This window comes from Girardinichthys multiradiatus, chromosome 4, assembly GCF_021462225.1.
Source record: "Girardinichthys multiradiatus isolate DD_20200921_A chromosome 4, DD_fGirMul_XY1, whole genome shotgun sequence".
Lineage (NCBI taxonomy): Eukaryota > Metazoa > Chordata > Actinopteri > Cyprinodontiformes > Goodeidae > Girardinichthys > Girardinichthys multiradiatus.
This window is the reverse complement of record NC_061797.1, coordinates 48,760,418-48,778,747: the sequence shown is the minus strand read 5'-3', so window position 1 is coordinate 48,778,747 and position 18,330 is coordinate 48,760,418. Positions and strand designations below refer to the sequence as shown.

Genomic DNA, 18,330 nt, shown 5'->3' with positions numbered 1-18,330 from the left:
AACAACAGAACCATCCAGATCCAATCACAGAATGGTCAAAATACTAAACATTCAAACTTGGTACCGATACAACGGAAATAATTCGAAACCGTTTTTGATATCATGGCAACCATATTAAAAGGTCCGATCAGAACAATGTAACCAGTTACAGTTTGACAATATGTTCATGTTCTTATTTAGGGCAACACCAGCAAGTAGAAGCAGCTCAGGGTCCATTCAGAACCAGATATAATCGTTTACCCCCCTCCCCTCCACTGCAGAACAGTAGACAAGATGACACTTAGTAGACGTGTTCATGTCCTTCATGGAGGTTTGGACCTTCAGAACCTGTTGTTGTTTATTGTTGTGTTTTTACAGTTAAACATGGATCTGGTCCATTTAAATTATCCAGCAGCAGCTGTTCAGTTTCTGTGTTTCTGGTCATTTTACATCATGTTAGGTGATTGGTTGGTACTGGTTCTGATCAGGTTCTGGTCTACCCATCAGCTTCAGTCTGGGTCCCATGTTTTATTATGGGCCACATTAACCACTGGTTCCTTTGTCACTGAGCAGAGGAGTAACGGAGGGACTCTGGAGAACCGCATCTACCTGAGACAACTCGGAACCAACCTAACACTGTAACTGGACTACACTTACCAGAGGTTTACTCTGTTGCAGAGGAGCTCTGCTGACCATTTCAAACCCATCTAAGTGTTCTTCCTCCTATTCCATGCCTGATCATCACTGTTTTCCTGATTCCTGACCTGATAACGGACCCGACCCGGGTTCTGTTCTGCTCAGTTTTTCCACTTTTGACTACTAGTTCTGGATTTCAGGCCTCTGCAGTCCTGATTCTGAGCTCCAGTCTTCATTCATGTTCTCACAGAAATCTCATATTGTCTGTTTTTATGAGCTCAGATGTTTCTGAGCAATCGTGTAAAGATCCAGAGCGTTTTACTCCCAATCAGAACCACAGGGCAAGATTCAGAGTTTTTTTATTACCTTTTTCAAATATTAAGAACGTTAAACAGAAGAAACTGCAATGAAATGACATAAGGTTGACTAAGATTAGGAAGTGATGAAATAATGTTTGGCCTTTATTGAACCCTACAGGTGCTTTCCATGGTCTCCCTGTTCACTGGAGGATTTTCTCCAGGTACTTCGGTTCTCTCCTACAGCCAGATGTGGAGCAAGGAGCCATCGTCAGGTCTGAGGGATGGGGTGAGCGTGTGCTGGTTACATGATGAACTGAAGACTTGACCAGGTGTGCTCCGCCTCTCACCTGCAGGGTTTAGCTAAATGTTGACAGATGGGAACGCTGCAGTAACCAATAAGGTCTGAATGAGCTGAAAGGTTCTGGAACATCCTTGATCATAAATTCCTCAGCTGCTGTGGACACCTGGAGGTGCTCACTTTAACTCCTAATGGTGTTAAAACCATGGTTTAACATGGTTTATGATGCTCTTTCTTGAAGCAGCCTGAGGGCAAACTGATCCGGTGTTAGAGATGTCAGAACCACCAGGAAGCTTCTACCATCCTTTATGGTTCTGTCCAAGAAGTTCTGGCTTGTTTTTTGGATCTCCAGTTCTTCCTGTCTCTTTTCCATACTCTTTAAAACAACTGTTTTGTAATAAAAGTCCTCATTCTGATGGAAACGTCTCCTCTTCCATCAAAGAAGGTGCAGCTGGTTGGCTTTCATGATTATAGGTTCTTCACAGGAGCGGCTGTGGCTCGGGTGGTAGGCTGTGGTCCTGGTTTAAACCCCCACTCTGTCCGTCTCAGTCATTGTGTCCTTGGTGCACAACACTTCACCCTCCTTGCCTGCTGATGGTGGTCAGAGAGTCCAGTGGCACCGATTGTATGGCAGCCGCCCTTCTGCCAGTCTGGTCCAAGGCAGCTGTGGCTACAATGTATATGGCAGGCCGTTTTAACATTTATTCAAAGCACACTCCTCTCTGTTGTTCCATTTGTAGATCGCTAAATAGGATTCTTGCTAGTCAAAATTACATTCCTAATAGTCAGAACTGTAATTATAGATGTCCTCAATTACATTGTTACTAGCAGAAACTTAATTTCAGGATATCAAAAAATAAAATTGTACTAGTAAGAATTAAGTTTGATACCTATAAATCTTTACAATTACTAAGTGGCCCTTTTGACTTTTATTAGCTTGACTGAATATGTATCTCAGATATCTTACATAAAATTCCTCCTAGTCAAAATGAACATTCCAGATATCTTGAATATAATTCTTACTAGGATTAACTCTAATTTCAGATCTCCATAATCCACTTAATACTAGTCACAATGGCAATTTCAGATATCAAAAATGAAGAAATGTCTACAATGTAATTTCTAACATCAAAAATATATTTTTACTAGTAAAAATGTCATTACAGATATCTACACTACAGTTGTTACTAGGAACAATTTAGTTGTGGATATCCATTACTGTCATTCTTCCTATCTTTAACTGTTTTTACGTATATCAAATTAAATGACTACATGTACGTAACTGATCACTGATGCGACGTTTGGACGTGTCGTAGTGGGTGGGACTTTTTTGACCACCTCATGCAGGAAGTCGTTTTTCCTGCTCTCTAGCACTGTGGGCGTATTTTTCCCTCTGGACTTGCTAAAATGGAAACAGACATGAGCAGCAGCCTAAAATTCAGTTTCTGCTTGACACCAAGAAAATTTACCCAGAAGCCATACTTGTGTTGTTGTTCTGTATTTGCTGCTGCACTCCTCCTATGAGGCTTTTAAAACATTCATGACGGAGGGAATATTGCAAGCTCCGAGTTTCTTAAATGGTCACGAATGTGACAGTGAAAGGTTACACTGAAAGCTGACTGAAACTGGCCAGTGTTGCATGTTTGTTCAGTGTTGGGTTTTTTTTTTTTTTTTGCTCAATTGTGAGGCAAAAAATGGTTTTACAAGTTCTGAAAATTACGCCAATGTTTAAAAAACTACTGTTCATGTGTTAATGGATTTTACAAGAAACGTTTAGCTGGTTCTGAGGATAAAATAGCACAAGTCTGTGCCAGAGTGATTTCAGGTTCTGTCATTTTGAACTTTTGAAATGGTTTCACATTTTAACAATTTAAGAAGTTGATAAATTGTTGCCCAAGACTACCATATGTTCTCTTCTATATTTGTCTTCATGGCAATAAAGCAAATACTGAGAAAAAAATTATTTTCATTCAATCAGCCATTGTGTAACACCAAAGATTTAATCTTTAGCTATGTACATCTGTTTGTAATCACACATGAGGACTCCGTTGAGGAATAATCTGACTGTTGCAAACAAGAATGGTCATATTGCAGTGGTCTCTCTAGGAATCCAAATAATAGTTCGATACAACATACCGTAAATATGCAACCAACACGAGGGGTAAACATAAACTGAATTCACCATGGCCACAGCTGGCAAAAAACATCTAGATATTACAGCCAATTGTAGGGAGAAGTTTTTACTCAAATATAGGGCTATGAAAATGTGTTTTCTAAAAGAAGGGGAAAGCTGCTGCTGTCTGAAATTTTATCTCCCCACAAATAGGGTGATGGAGGGCCACATAATCTGAGTAACTGCAAAATACCATAATTCAATAGCCTATTAACCAGGAAATGATAGATCATCTGTTTGCGTTATGAAAAATCCCCCCAATGTAAATTACTGCGTATCAATTCAGCTTCTAAATATGTGAGATTGTGTTGGTGCAGACAAAATAATAAAATCTGATTAACTAAACAGCCCTGTTCTGCAAAACAGAAAAAGGAAGGAGACGCTGAACTGGTTGAGACTGGTTGTCTGACAGCTCCTCCAGATGGAGGAGAGATGTTTGGAGTCTGTTTACAGTGAACCTACCAGCAAGAAGGTCTATCCATATAAACTGGCAGTATAAGATATGTAAATAAAATGCAGAACTTGAATTTACCATTGGGATAAATTATTTTTGTTAGAAGCTGAATGAAGGACAAGAAGAAACAGAGTTTAGACCAGAAGAAAAACCATTTTGCTGAAGCAAATAAGGACACATTTTGAGGTATTTAGAAAAGAACTTAATCTGAATTTTTGCCGACAAAAGTTTTTCTTAAACTCAGAGATGTTTACTTTGGGCCAGATAAATGTGCTTCTTTTGTCATCTACATAAATTGCCTTTTTAAACTTTACATTCTCATCAAAGTGTTCCACTCCTGAGGCTACATTGTCTATAAAGTAGTATAAAGTAGATTTTTATTCAATCTTAGTCAAATGGTAAAATCCTAAAACACATTTATTTTATTTTATTTTTTTACCGTGTCCTGTCCGGCAGAGTATCGCTCAGAATTGTTGTCTGAGTGCCAAGAAATTGCCCAACAGATTTACTTTCACAAGCAGAGCATCACAGCTAATGCTTTAAAGCTCTGCTTGATATTTATAAAATAAACTTTATTATAAACTTCTTCGGGAATATTTCAATTGTTACGGACACGGAGACTGAAATGAAAAGGAAAAAAGAAACTCAAAAAAGAGAGAGATGGGGAAAAAGGGGAGAAAAGGAGGAAAGAGTGGAGGAGAGAAAGAAGGATAAAGAGAATACGAGATTACACCCTGCTTGCTTATACACCTGCAGCTGTTTTTTTAACAAAATAGTACACGGTAATTCTGAATATAAAATGTACTTAGTGAGAGGTGCAGCCCAGTATAGAACATCTGTGTATCTGTCAACACCTGAAGCTTAACACCTGTGAGTATGAGTGTGGACGCACTTTTGTATACAAGGTTTCTCCACAAAAATATGCAATAGCGAGTGTGAGGACCCACAGGCCTGCCCCATGGTCCCTGGACGGACACTGAGGAGATCTGAGTCATAGACATCTAAAGGCCCCCCAAAGCACAGGAACCCCAGGAGAACCACCGCAGAGAAGAGCAGTGGAGAGTCCCAGGGGAACCACCAGCAGCGACAGTGCAGAAGCCCAAGGGAGCCCGAGCAGAGGCCCAAGACCCCGGGACACACCACCCCCCAAGCAGAGGCCCGACAGAGCCCAGGGGGCCAGGCCCCGGCAAGCAACCACCGGGAGTGAGCCAGCCCACACCAAAGCACCCGACCGCGGACACCGAGAACCACAAGTACACCAGCGGGCAGAGACTCCAACCACCGGCAGGCGGTGTGGCGGGGAGGAAGCTGATCCAGGAGAGGGAGCAGTCCAAGACCCAACCTGTCGCAAAAAAAAAAACAGGCACACACAGTCACAATCACCTACTCCCACCCTCATGCATACACATAAAATCACTCACACCCAACGTAAGGATAAACAACAGTGGACATCATACACTCACTCACATTCCCCATGCATTCTCTATACTCCCAGGCGCCAGTACCCCCTCGGGGCAATCAGCCCCCGGACCCAGGAGGTGGTCCCCTTCCCTCCTGGGGCAGAGGCCTGGGGCAGAGGCCGGCAGACTGCCCCGACCCGGGTGACCCCGGCCCAACTCCCGCCCCGAACCCAGTCCCCAACAACCCCCATCCACCTCCGGAGAGGGGGCTATGTACAAAAGAGGGGTCCACATGGCCCAAAGCAACCCGCCAACCGGAGCCGCCCCATGACGGAGCAGTCCCGACCCCCCAACGAGCTCCGATCCCAACCCCATGAGTCTCCCACCCCCAGTGAACCCCAACAAGAGCCTCCCCACAGGGCCACCCCCAACAAGGACACAGATATCGAACACATCCCCCCGAACCCAAACGGCACGAATCCCCACCCCCACAGGGGCACACCCCCACAGGTGAACTCCGTGGCCGAGAAGCCGATGAAGCCACACCCACACGGCGCAAGCTCCACACACAGCCCTCTCTAAGAACCCCCGCCGCACCCCGCTCCCCCACCACACAGCGCACCGCAACGGCAAGGCAAGGGCCCTGCGCAACGCCACCCCCGCCCACCGGCGCAACAGGGCAGACCCCACCCAGCACCGCACCCACAACCGGACCTCCGACCCCACACCATGATGTGACAAAGTCATCCACCAAGAGGTCCCCGGCCAGCGGCAGGCACCCAGGGCCAGTGACCCCACCACGCCCCCCTCAGCAACAAAAAACACTACATCACTGCCACTGCAACGACCGCCCAGGGAGAAACACTATCCAGCTCAGCTCCACCATCACCGCCCAGCCGATCCAAACGCCAGTGACCCCACGCCCTAGAAGTGGACACAACCCCTCCACCCCACAGGCCGCAGCCCCTCCACGCCAGCCCCCAGTCCACCGCCCTGATCCCCCCTCAGACAAGACAGCCAGCAGAGCAGCACACCTACAAGCCCGCCCAACCCCCCTAGACAGTGCCAGCAGCCCCAGCCCACCAGTCCACGAGAGGGATACATGCACCGGCCGGGGACCTGGGCCATGCAGGCCAACCGCTCCAGGCCAAGCACACCCCACCAGCCGCCCTGGTGCAGTCACAAGACATGCTCTGCCGCCCCACCCACCCGACCGCCAACCGCAGCCCAGTGCCCGACCCCGGGCCAGGACCACAGAAGGAAGCCGTGGAAAGAAGGCCACGGCGGCCCGAGTTACCGGGCACCCCGCCAACCCCACCCCCAAACCCGGGGGCACCCCAGCCCAAAGCCAAGGGCCGAGATCCAAGGGAACCCAAGCGATCCCGAGAGAGCCGAAATGCCAGCCCAGCACCAGACAATTCCCAAGACCCGACCCCCAACCCCAGCTCAGACCGACTTGAGGGCCCACTCCCTCTCCCGGCCTCTGACCACAGATGAGAAATAGCGAACGGGGGTGTGAAAAGACCCCAAACCTGCCTCCGCCAGCTCAAATGTGGCGTTGATGCGTGTTGTTGTAGTATCCATTTAAAAAGAAAAACGGTGGGGAAGAGGGTGTGCCCCCCCATTCTGAACCCTCAATGTCTACATGCAATTATACCCTTAGAGGTGAGCGCAGGCACCAGAGGTTAGGCTACTAGGATATCCTTCCCTCCTGGTGCCACTGAGTGCGCCCACCCCCAAGACCCTACATGTGAATGTCATGAAAATGTTATAAGTGAGAGAGTCTAAGTTGTACAATAAAATTGGGGCACAGGCTGCCATGGGACCACAGAGATGGAAAACCCTTGCAGCACAGTTTTTCTTAAACTCAGAGATGTTTACTTTGGGCCAGATAAATGTGCTTCTTTTGTCATCTACATAAATTACCTTTTTTAACTTTATTCTCATCAAAGTGTTCCACTCCTGAGGCTCCATTGTCTTTATTCTTATATTTCAAAAAAGGAAACTGGTATAAAGTTGATTTTCCTAAATCTTAGTCAAATGGTAAAATCCTAAAACACATTTATTTTATTATGCCAAGAGCTTTCAAAACATTTAATTAAAATTGTTCCTTCTTTTATGAACCTGGTCTTTTTTACCGCCATCTTTTCAGCCCTTCATTCCACTTCTGAAGAAATTTGGCCTGCAAAAAATAATAAATGAAACATTTTTCAACACAGTCTGTTGTTCTGACTGAACATGTGAAACATTGGTGCAGTTCTTAATATTAAACACTTTGAGAGGAAAGGGTGTTAAGTTGTGGTGTTTATAATATAGCATAGAGCCTCATCCTGGACCTTATCAGTACTAATATAACAGTTATTAATAACTGTACACATATGGTATGTATGTCTCACCTTCAGTAAAACTATCCGTTTAATTAGTTTAGTTTATATAATATTACATGTGTAATTCAGAAAAATACAATAGTTAACTAATTAGTGGCCCATCTGTGGTAAATTGGTATGATTTATTTCTTAATTATGCTGCATCTTTAAAGCCAGAGCTGTATGTTTAGAATCAGCACAGAAGATATGAAAGAGAAGAGGGAGGCTTACTTTCTAACTTTCTACTACGTCTTACTGGAACCAGGAGATATTTTCCTGGTTTATTGAGCAACTGTCTACATGTAGAACTAGAATATAAGACTGGCTGCTGCTATGAGATCAACGTGTTGATCTGAAGGACCTTTTAATGTGTTCAGCTACGTTAGGATTAAATGCTTTTATTTTGACTGAAGTAAAGGACCAGATATTTTCACATTATGATGCAAATTCAGCTAGAATGCTGGGTGAATACGTTTAAGGGTCTTTTAAGGGTTATACCGCTCTGCTTCCACCTGTTCCCGAGCACACACACGCACCAGGCTCCCACGCTCTGGTTGGCTCCGCGGTTGCAGGGAAGCCTACTTTATAATGGAAGAACAGACAACTATTCTCCAACAACATGAAGAATTTAAACATCCGGACCAGGGTCAGCACTTGCCACAAAAAACGTACAATTCTGTTAATGTGTAAATTGGTGAGATTATAAAACATTTATCAAATCAAACGAGACTCTGATCACATACTTTTACACAACAGATGTTTGGGGCTCAGCTCTTTTCCATTCTTCCTTTTCTTGTTTTTATCGGGTTCCTTTTGCCCCCTGTGAACGTGTCTTGTGTTAATTCCTCACCGTGAAGGCACGAATGGTTTTGCCTTCAATATATTCATGTTTCTGCAGTTCTACATTATCATTAACCTCATTATTGATGAATGGCTTAACCTCTTCAAGGAAATCCACTGCGAAGACAAGGAAGTTGTTCATAGCAATCGCCTTCGTTACACAGAAATATGTGCATTGTTAGTAGCCTTGAACAAGCTTTTTTCTTTATGAGACACAAAAGATAAGTCAAGTAACCATTTCAAAACCTTTTTTTTTTTTTTTTTTTTTAAAAGAAAGCACTTAATTGTCCATTTAAGAATTTCAACTAACATATTTTAGGCCCATCATTAAAAAGTCAGAGAAAGAATATAGGAAAGATGTTAAACCTATTTTGCATCGCCACATGGGCTAAAAGCACTGAAGTTTTAATGGCACATCATTGTCTAACACCTAGATGTTTTGCTAGTTTATACTGTCATTTTCAACAGTCTCTGATGCCAAATCAAAAATTCAAATGAGCAAAACATATGGAATGAATTGAAGGAAAAACATATTCATTTACACCTATAATACACTAAACTGTACATAGATTATATTCATCAAAAACTCCTGTTAAGTGAAGTTGTTACTAGAATGAAAATGTTTAATTGCTGTAATAAGGCTTAGGAAGTTGAAGAGGTATTTGAAATATCTGTGGTACAATAAACCTTGTCATCTTAACATAAAGTGGATCCTGCTTTGTTCTGAGGATTTTTGTGTCTCATGCCTGAGTTTGTAAAATACTGTTAACTGCTGTACAACAGGCCTGATATTTTATCTTAAGATCAGAAATGTGATGGGTTGCATTGTGCACTGATGATTGCTGTTCCTGAGTCAGGGTGAGTTGAGGTGGCTCTACAGACACAGCTGGGAAGTCTTCATCATCAAGTGTTGGCACATGCTGAGCTAGAATAGCCTCAATGTTGTTGCTGCTGTAGGAATTTTCCCCAAACATATTAATGACAGCTGCGTTGTCAATTTCAATGTTTTGAGCATGCCCTCTGTCCAAAGTTGAGTTGGTGTGTAATTATTTTCTGTTCGCAAACCGTGGTGGTTCCAAGCCTGTCTGAAGTGTCCCAGCCTCTTTTGGATCTCAGATAGATACACAATATGTAAAGAGTCTGTGGATATCATTATCTGGGTTAAAATGATCTGAATCCTCTAGACTGTAGGATGTATGGTAAAAATGCTGCAGCACATGCAAAAATACATCACGCCAAAGGTGTTCTATTCGCTGATTGTGAACTGATTCTCCTATTATGAAGCCTCTGTGTTCAAGTCCTCGAACAAGATGCATGAATAAAGCAACAACCATGTTTTCACCCCCATGGTCTGATCTGACTCTTGATGGTAGTCCATACAGAGATGTTGCTTTCAAAGACTGAGAAAATACTGTTGTTGCCCTATTGTTTGTACTGCAGCTGAGGTAGGTAATCAGTCGCGAGTGTCCATCGATGGCACCGTCTGGAAAGTTAAGACAACACAAAATTAAATTAGTACCTGAAATAATGATATAGCTACTTACCTGGAGACAATATACAATAATGCATATATATATATATATATATATATATATATGCATTATTGTATATTGTATACCCATATATATATTTATATATATATATATATATTTTTTTTTTTTTAAAGATACTAGAAGACACAATATATAAATAAACTGAATTGAATTGAAACTAGAGCATACTAGAACATTGCAATTTTCCTTTGGAATACTCCCCTGCTCTTAGAACTTTTTCAGGCAAGTCATAATGTTTGAAGATACTTAAATACAAGGATAGAGGACTTCTTTAGATGACATTGGAGTTTTTCTTTCACCCAAAAGGCTTTCTCGGTTCTGACCATTGGTAACTTGTCAGTTTGTGTCAAAATGCCTTAAAATATCCACCACTATAAGGAAGAGTGACGAAGTCTTTGGAGGATTGTCGCTCAGTTGGGATTAAAACATTTTTGAAGGACCAGAAGAACGTTAACAAGTGCCGACTTTTCTTTGAACACCAATTTCTTTTTCATTTGAGTTTGTTTTAAGCATTTTTGTGCATTATAATGCTTACAAAAGGGTTCATATTATGTGGATTATTTTAAGTCAGCCCAAATTATGCTTTATTTGGATCCAAGTATTAAGTGTCCTGCAACTGTAAAACTGAATCGTTAAAATATTAAAAAATGTGATGTTTAATAATCAGCCTGATAAGTTGCATGTTTCCATCGATATGCCACAAACTGTTGGGGTACGGTACATGGTAAACCGGTCTTGCAACGGTCCGGCTCCACCTTCTTGCAGCAGAAGTTGGGTTTGTCCTTGTCAACACCTCACGTACCCCGGCCCGTGTGACAGTCACACCTTGTGCACGTAGCAGTGCCCTGATCATCTGAAAAATACAAAAATGAAAGCATGAATAAAAAAAATTTTAAAAATGCATGACTACTCTCACAAGAGCCAACATACAGGTCCTTCTCAAAATATTAGCATATTGTGATAAAGTTCATTATTTTCCATAATGTCATGATGAAAATTTAACATTCATATATTTTAGATTCATTGCACACTAACTGAAATATTTCAGGTCTATTATTGTCTTAATACGGATGATTTTGGCATACAGCTCATGAAAACCCAAAATTCTTATCTCACAAAATTAGCATATCATTAAAAGGGTCTCTAAACGAGCTATGAACCTAATCATCTGAATCAACGAGTTAACTCTAAACACCTGCAAAAGATTCCTGAGGCCTTTAAAACTCCCAGCCTGGTTCATCACTCAAAACCCCAATCATGGGTAAGACTGCCGACCTGACTGCTGTCCAGAAGGCCACTATTGACACCCTCAACCAAGAGGGTAAGACACAGAAATAAATTTCTGAACGAATAGGCTGTTCCCAGAGTGCTGTATCAAGTCACCTCAGTGGGAAGTCTGTGGGAAGGAATAAGCGCGGCAGAAAACACTGCACAATGAGAAGAGGTGACCGGACCCTGAGGAAGATTGTGGAGAAGGGCCGATTCCAGACCTTGGGGGACCTGCGGAAGCAGTGGACTGAGTCTGGAGTAGAAACATCCAGAGCCACCGTGCACAGGCGTGTGCAGGAAATGGGCTACAGGTGCCGCATTCCCCAGGTCAAGCCACTTTTGAACCAGAAACAGTGGCAGAAGCGCCTGACCTGGGCTACAGAGAAGCAGCACTGGACTGTTGCTCAGTGGTCCAAAGTACTTTTTTCAGATGAAAGCAAATTCTGCATGTCATTCGGAAATCAAGGTGCCAGAGTCTGGAGGAAGACTGGGGAGAAGGAAATGCCAAAATGCCAGAAGTCCAGTGTCAAGTACCCACAGTCAGTGATGGTCTGGGGTGCCGTGTCAGCTGCTGGTGTTGGTCCACTGTGTTTTATCAAGGGCAGGGTCAATGCAGCTAGCTATCAGGAGATTTTGGAGCACTTCATGCTTCCATCTGCTGAAAAGCTTTATGGAGATGAAGATTTCATTTTTCGGCACGACCTGGCACCTGCTCACAGTGCCAAAACCACTGGTAAATGGTTTACTGACCATGGTATCACTGTGCTCAATTGGCCTGCCAACTCTCCTGACCTGAACCCCATAGAGAATCTGTGGGATATTGTGAAGAGAATGTTGAGAGACTCAAGACCCAACACTCTGGATGAGCTAAAGGCCGCTATCGAAGCATCCTGGGCCTCCATAAGACCTCAGCAGTGCCACAGGCTGATTGCCTCCATGCCACGCCGCATTGAAGCAGTCATTTCTGCAAAAGGATTCCCGACCAAGTATTGAGTGCATAACTGTACATGATTATTTGAAGGTTGATGTTTTTTGTATTAAAAACACTTTTCCTTTATTGGTCGGATGAAATATGCTAATTTTGTGAGATAGGAATTTTGGGTTTTCATGAGCTGTATGCCAAAATCATCTGTATTAAGACAATAAAAGACCTGAAATATTTCAGTTAGTGTGCAATGAATCTAAAATATATGAATGTTAAATTTTCATCATGACATTATGAAAAATAATGAACTTTATCACAATATGCTAATATTTTGAGAAGGACCTGTACATATCAATTTCTATAGAAAAGACAAACCTCATTCCCAGAATTTGGGTATTGGCCCTGCAATGTGCTCTTGCAGCTGATCGTCATCTAAGGCAGACAGTCTACTTCTTATGGGAAGGCCCATCAGCTTTGACTTCTTGTACAAAAACGACAAGGAACATCCCAGCATTTTGCCAGTTTTTTGATTGTATGTCCTTGCTTCATAAGGAAGTCTATGTGCTCTCTGGTAACTTCAATAGCCAGTCTGCCTCTCCGCCTTGACGAGGACAATGAATGTTACACTGAGTATTGCATTTCATACAGAAAATAACCCAGTGTGTAACAACAAAAACATAGGTACAAAATCTGAAAAAAATTAATGAGTTTGTGAGGATTTACCTGAACGAACTCGCCTTATGAAGAACCGACGATCTTCATCTCTGTGTAAATTAGCAGTTGCTAGCGCTCCAAGTTCAGTCAAACCGCTTTTTAGTTCATTGTAAGTTTCTGTAGACAACAAATGTTCGATTCTCTGAAGGTTTCTTACACAACTGTTAATCGAACGACGCTCTCTGTCGCCACAAATTCCCTGGCAGAGGGTTCGCTCAATTCCGTGAGCTTTTCTTGCAATTCTCTCAATTACCACCAACGCCATTCCTGCCTGTAAATCCACACAGTCAGTCAGTCATTTTATTAATTTCTTCTTCTTCTTCGGAATGTCATTTTAGATAGGAGGAAGTAAAATCCCAATACACGTGAATGGGGAAAGTGATGTCATTTGTACTAGTAAGAATTATATTTAAGATATTGGAAATACATATCCAGTCAAGCAAATATGTTAAAACGGCCACTTTAACTTAGTAAAGATTTGTAGACAATTCTGTCCAGGAATATTGTAATTATAACTACGTGCCTTAGTGCTATCTATAATAGAAATGTGGCTAGTCAGCTTGTCTATTTTATGTTAAAATGGCACCCCATTATTCTGTTGCAAGTTAGCCAAAATATGTTTGTAAACATTTATAATTGTATTTTGTATAGGCATTATTAAAATTTCAGATATCTGAAATTCCATTTTAACTAGTCATATAATCAGTAGTTGGTATCTGTAATAACATTTCTACTAGTAGAAATATATTTTTGATGGCAAGAATTGCTATTCTGGATATCTAAAATGTTTTCTTCATTTTTGATATCTGAAATGGTCATTATGACTAGTATTAAGTGGATTATGGAGATCTGAAATTAGAGTTAATCCTAGTAAGAATTATATTCAAGATATCTGGAATGTTCATTTCAGATTGGAAGAATGTTATTTTAGATGTCTGGAATGTTCATTTTGACTAGGATGAATTTTATTTAAGATGTCTGAAATACATATTTAGTCAAGCTAATAAATGTTAAAACGGTCTGCCATACCATGTAGGCTACCACTGTCAGTATGTGGCTGTAAAGCGTTTTGGGTCGTCAGCCTTGATAAAGCGCTACATAAGTGCAGGCCATTTACCATTTAAAGGTTCTTCATTTGATTTTCAGTAGAAAGAAGAGCCATTAATGACATTTCTTAAATGTCCATGTTTAAATAAAGATGAAAAGATTCTTCCTCTAGTCCAGACTCCAAGTTAAACTTCCTGAAAGGTCCTGAAGAGTTGATCTGTGGTTAAAAACCAGTGAAGCTGTTTGATTTCTGGAAACAAATGGTGCTCATTCAGTCTGAGTATGCGCTGATCCACGGAGCTATCTGACGGACCCGGCCCGGTCTGTGGAGCTGCAGCCCATGGCAGGACTCTGGAGTATTCTGCTTGTCTTGCCTCTGATTTTAATCATGCTCTTCCTCAGATGAAGAGGAGTCGGAGCGGGTTTCCCTGCTTTGGTTGGGAGCATGTATTTAATTTAGCGTTAATTATGATCTGGGTGGAGAGGCGAGCGGCCGCTGAAGCAAAAGTTGCTCCCTTGACTTTTCTGCTCTACTTACCTGAAAGTTAGAGCGTCAGCAGGGAGCTGCCATTCCCTCGGTGAACCGCTCCATCTCGAATGTAAATAAGTTGCTGTGAAATAAATAATGGGAACAAGTGTGGAGATTTACACTCGATGAATCAAACTCTGCAGTCTTTGCCCCCAAATATGTTCAATAAAAGATTCCACAAAGGGAACATATGTTCAGCTGTTTGCCTGCGCTGCTTCATCTCGGAGAGAAAAGTACACTTTACAAAGACTCGTCGCTTTCCAGCCGGATCCTGCTCCTGCAGCATGGGGCGACGCAGGGCGCAGGGACATGAAACATTTATGCTAATTGTTGCAAAACTTCCCACAAAAGAGGCAAGAGGCTTCGGAGCGGAGCTGAGAGTGGAGCTGTCAGGATGAGGAGCAGGAATCAAAGGTCGTAGCGTCTTTAAAGGTGCTTCTAATGACACGCTGGCATCAGGAGCACGTCAGGCTGCATTAGCAGAGACGGGCGTCACTCAGCCCTGCAGGCAAGCACCGCCGCCACCCGACTCCTCAATCTCTGTCAGTTGCTCCGTCACAAAGCCGAGGCTGACATGAAAGCCGGATGTAGCTCCGGAAACTCTGCATACTCCCTGAACGAACATGAGACGTGTTCAACTCAGTTGGCGGCCATGAATCCCGCTTTCAAAGCTGCAGAAAGCAGCGCCGCTCTTTGTTTCTACTCACAAACAAGTGTTTTTTGGTCTTTATCTGAGTAATGATGATTCAACAAGCTGCAGCTTTCAGCAGGAAATGTTTGTTGTGTTTCCTGCTACTGTCGGTTTTTGGTTCGGCTACAAGGAGCAGAGCGTTTAGCCACAGGAAACTGGACCACCGCTGCAGGCCTCGCTTTGATCCGAGGCCAGGTGGAAAAGAAAGATCTTCCTTCAGGCCGAGAGACGCTTGATGTCTTTGCTTAATTAAAGTCGCGCCTCCTAATTGTTCATTTTCCAGATCGAGCTGCAGCCTCCTGGTGAGTTCATCACATTCATGAGCCGCAGCTTTGATTGGAGCTGGGAAGCTGCTAATTGGTTTAACTGGGAGAGAAAAGTGCTGCTGCTGATTATTCATGACTGATCAATGGCTTAATTTTCTACACCGACACAACGATCATTTCCATCTGGAAACGCTCCAGGTTGCAGCTGATAGGAGGAGGAGAGACCCGGAGGAGACTCAGCCCAGAGCACAGTCTCTATTTAAACCGAACCTGAAGAGGGCGGAACCTGGGCTGGGCCTCATCCAACACCACCTACCACCTGCAGCTGCTCCTAAAGTTTCAGGACCATCTGATCAAAACCAGCTAATCAATCAGTCCTTCAAAGAAAAATCAATTTGTCAAAAATATCAAATAATCAGGTGATCAACACGATTCTGTGAAATCTGACTACATGCTGAGGAAGTAACTTAGCCATTTGATTCAGGTGCAGCCTACCCAGGGTGTACCCGACCTCTCGCCTGAAGGCCTATGGAGATAGGCACCAGCCCCCCATGAGCCTGCAAGGAAGACAAGTTCAGATAATGGATGGATGAATAACTCAGATATATTATTTATTTATTTGGACTCGGGATGCATCTAAATCGTGAGAATTTTACAGTTGGACACTGGGGTTTGAGAGCCCTGACGGACCACACACTGGTTCAGGAAGATCTGCTGGGTTTCCTCAAACAGAAAACATTTTACTCATTTGAATAACAAACTAAACTTTACTGCAATGTTTTATAACTAGTCTCTAACTGATGTTTTGTCCTGTCTGGCAGAGGAGCACTCAGGATTGTTGTCTGAGTACTAATGAATGCAAGATGTATTTAGTGGTAACCGTACAAACACACACCCAATGTAAAGACCCACATGAATGGATGTCTGGGGTGGAGACAGGCAGACTGTCCGAGCCACCAGTCCACACCAGGGCTGGCACAGCCCAAACCCAAAAGACACCAGTCCAGACCTTGACTCCATGCCCTGACCCCGGCCTCCAATGACCCCCAACCCCATCCAGAGACGGGGCCACAAAAAAAAATTGCGACCAGTACAAAGTTGCCTGTGAACCAGAGCCCAGGACAAAATGGTCCTAACCCCCCAATGAACTCCAATCTCAACCCCATGAACCTCCCAACCCCCATTGAACACCAGCATGAATTTCCCCACAGGGCCACCCCCATCTCCAGAGCTCCACCCCTGAAAAGCAGCTGAAGACACATCCACACAGCATGAGCCCCACACACATCCACCGCATTCCGGCCACCAACCACACAGCGAGCTGGAACGGCAAGACAACAGCCGTGCGCGAGCGCAACAGAACCGACACCACAGAATCCCGTATCCACACCATGACAACCAGCTCAGCTCCACCATCTCCGCCGACCAATCCAAATGCTGGTGACCCCACATGCGAAAAGGGACGCAACCTCCCCACCACACACGCTGCAGCACCAGCCCACTAGTCCATGATAGAGAAACAAACTAATTAATTAATTAATAAGGAGAGTGCACATGCCCCCACGCCAGCCGGGTACCTCACCCGGGCCAACCAGCCGCTCCAATGCAGGCCCAGGACACACTCCACCAAACTGGATCTGACATTTGTTTTGAATTGATGCTGCATGAATAAACTGAATTGAATGTAGAGAAAGATTAGATATAGTTATTAATAAACATGATTGAAGGTTTTACACAAAAGAAATAGATACATCTGCAGAAAAATGTCAAATCTACTAATATTAGTAAAAGCACAATAATGGTTCTGAGCTCACATTAAAACTAGAACAGAATTGAAAGTCTGACAGCTGGTTAGACAGATGGCCTATTTCTCTTATTTATCATCAAACAGAAACAAACTAAGCTGTGACCTGATGTTCCTCTGACTGAGGAGGACATTCAGTTAGAATCTGAAATCACTGAGACCTGGTGCGTCTGAGCGTCAGCAGCGATCCGTTCAGATGCCCTCCATGCTCTCTAAGCATCAGCATGTGTTCTGCTGCTGGGATGGGATTGAGTCTCCGTGTTGCTGAAGGTGGAACCAACATCTCCAAAGGAAAAAACCAGCAGTAAACAAACATCAGACAGAAGGAAGAAAAACAGGCTGCAGGCGTCTGACTTCACCCACGCTGCCTCTGCTGGGGACTCATTAATAACCAATATTTATGTTCACTTCCACGCTTTGATCCCTGATACATCCTCAGGAGAGCAGCACAGATTCATGGATCCATCAGAAACCTCCAGAACCGGCCTGGAGTCACCACGAGGTCCTGATTAGACTGATAAGACCCTGACTCCATCCTTCTCCTCCTGCTCTATTCCCGGCTGGGATCTGGAATAATCTGGGATATTCCTGTTTTTTACCATCCATGGACACAGAGATTAATAAATTAAATTACATGTATTTACTGTTCACGTCTGTGGCCTATCAGCATTTAATTTACTTTTACTGGATCTTTGGTTTTTAACCCCCCAGATGTTGCATTCAGTGCTGAGCCCTCCAGTTAAATGTTGCTGTTTGAATTTGCTTTTCGTGAATTTATTCCCAGTCTGAAGGCATCCTGATGTCAGGTTGTTTTTCTTTCCTGATGCTTCACATCAAATCAGGAGGTAGGAACATTTAGTTCAGTCTCTGTGGACCAGGAGCAGCTCTCAGGTTCTCTCTCAGTCCACAAAACTGAAGTAAATAAACTGATCAATAAAATGAACAAAACAGTCAGATTTAAAAAAATAAAGAAAAATAAAACAGATAAAAACACTGCCATCATGTCAAAGCCATTGTTCATGAATCAGACTGCAGTCGGGTCTTTGAGGCAGGAGGTCCAGGCTCTGGGTGATCTCAGGTGTTGTCC

At 43.3% G+C, this 18,330-nt stretch overlaps 1 long non-coding RNA gene across 1 annotated transcript; it reads right to left on the bottom strand.

Moving 5' to 3' along the window:
• Positions 1 to 8,205: 8,205 nt before the first annotated feature.
• LOC124867214 lies at positions 8,206 to 16,358 on the bottom strand. Its single transcript, XR_007037999.1, has 5 exons — positions 14,492 to 16,358; positions 12,916 to 13,177; positions 12,568 to 12,793; positions 10,720 to 10,851; positions 8,206 to 9,928 (listed from the first exon to the last, which is right to left on the bottom strand). It is a non-coding gene; the product is annotated as an uncharacterized LOC124867214 (long non-coding RNA).
• Positions 16,359 to 18,330: the final 1,972 nt, after the last annotated feature.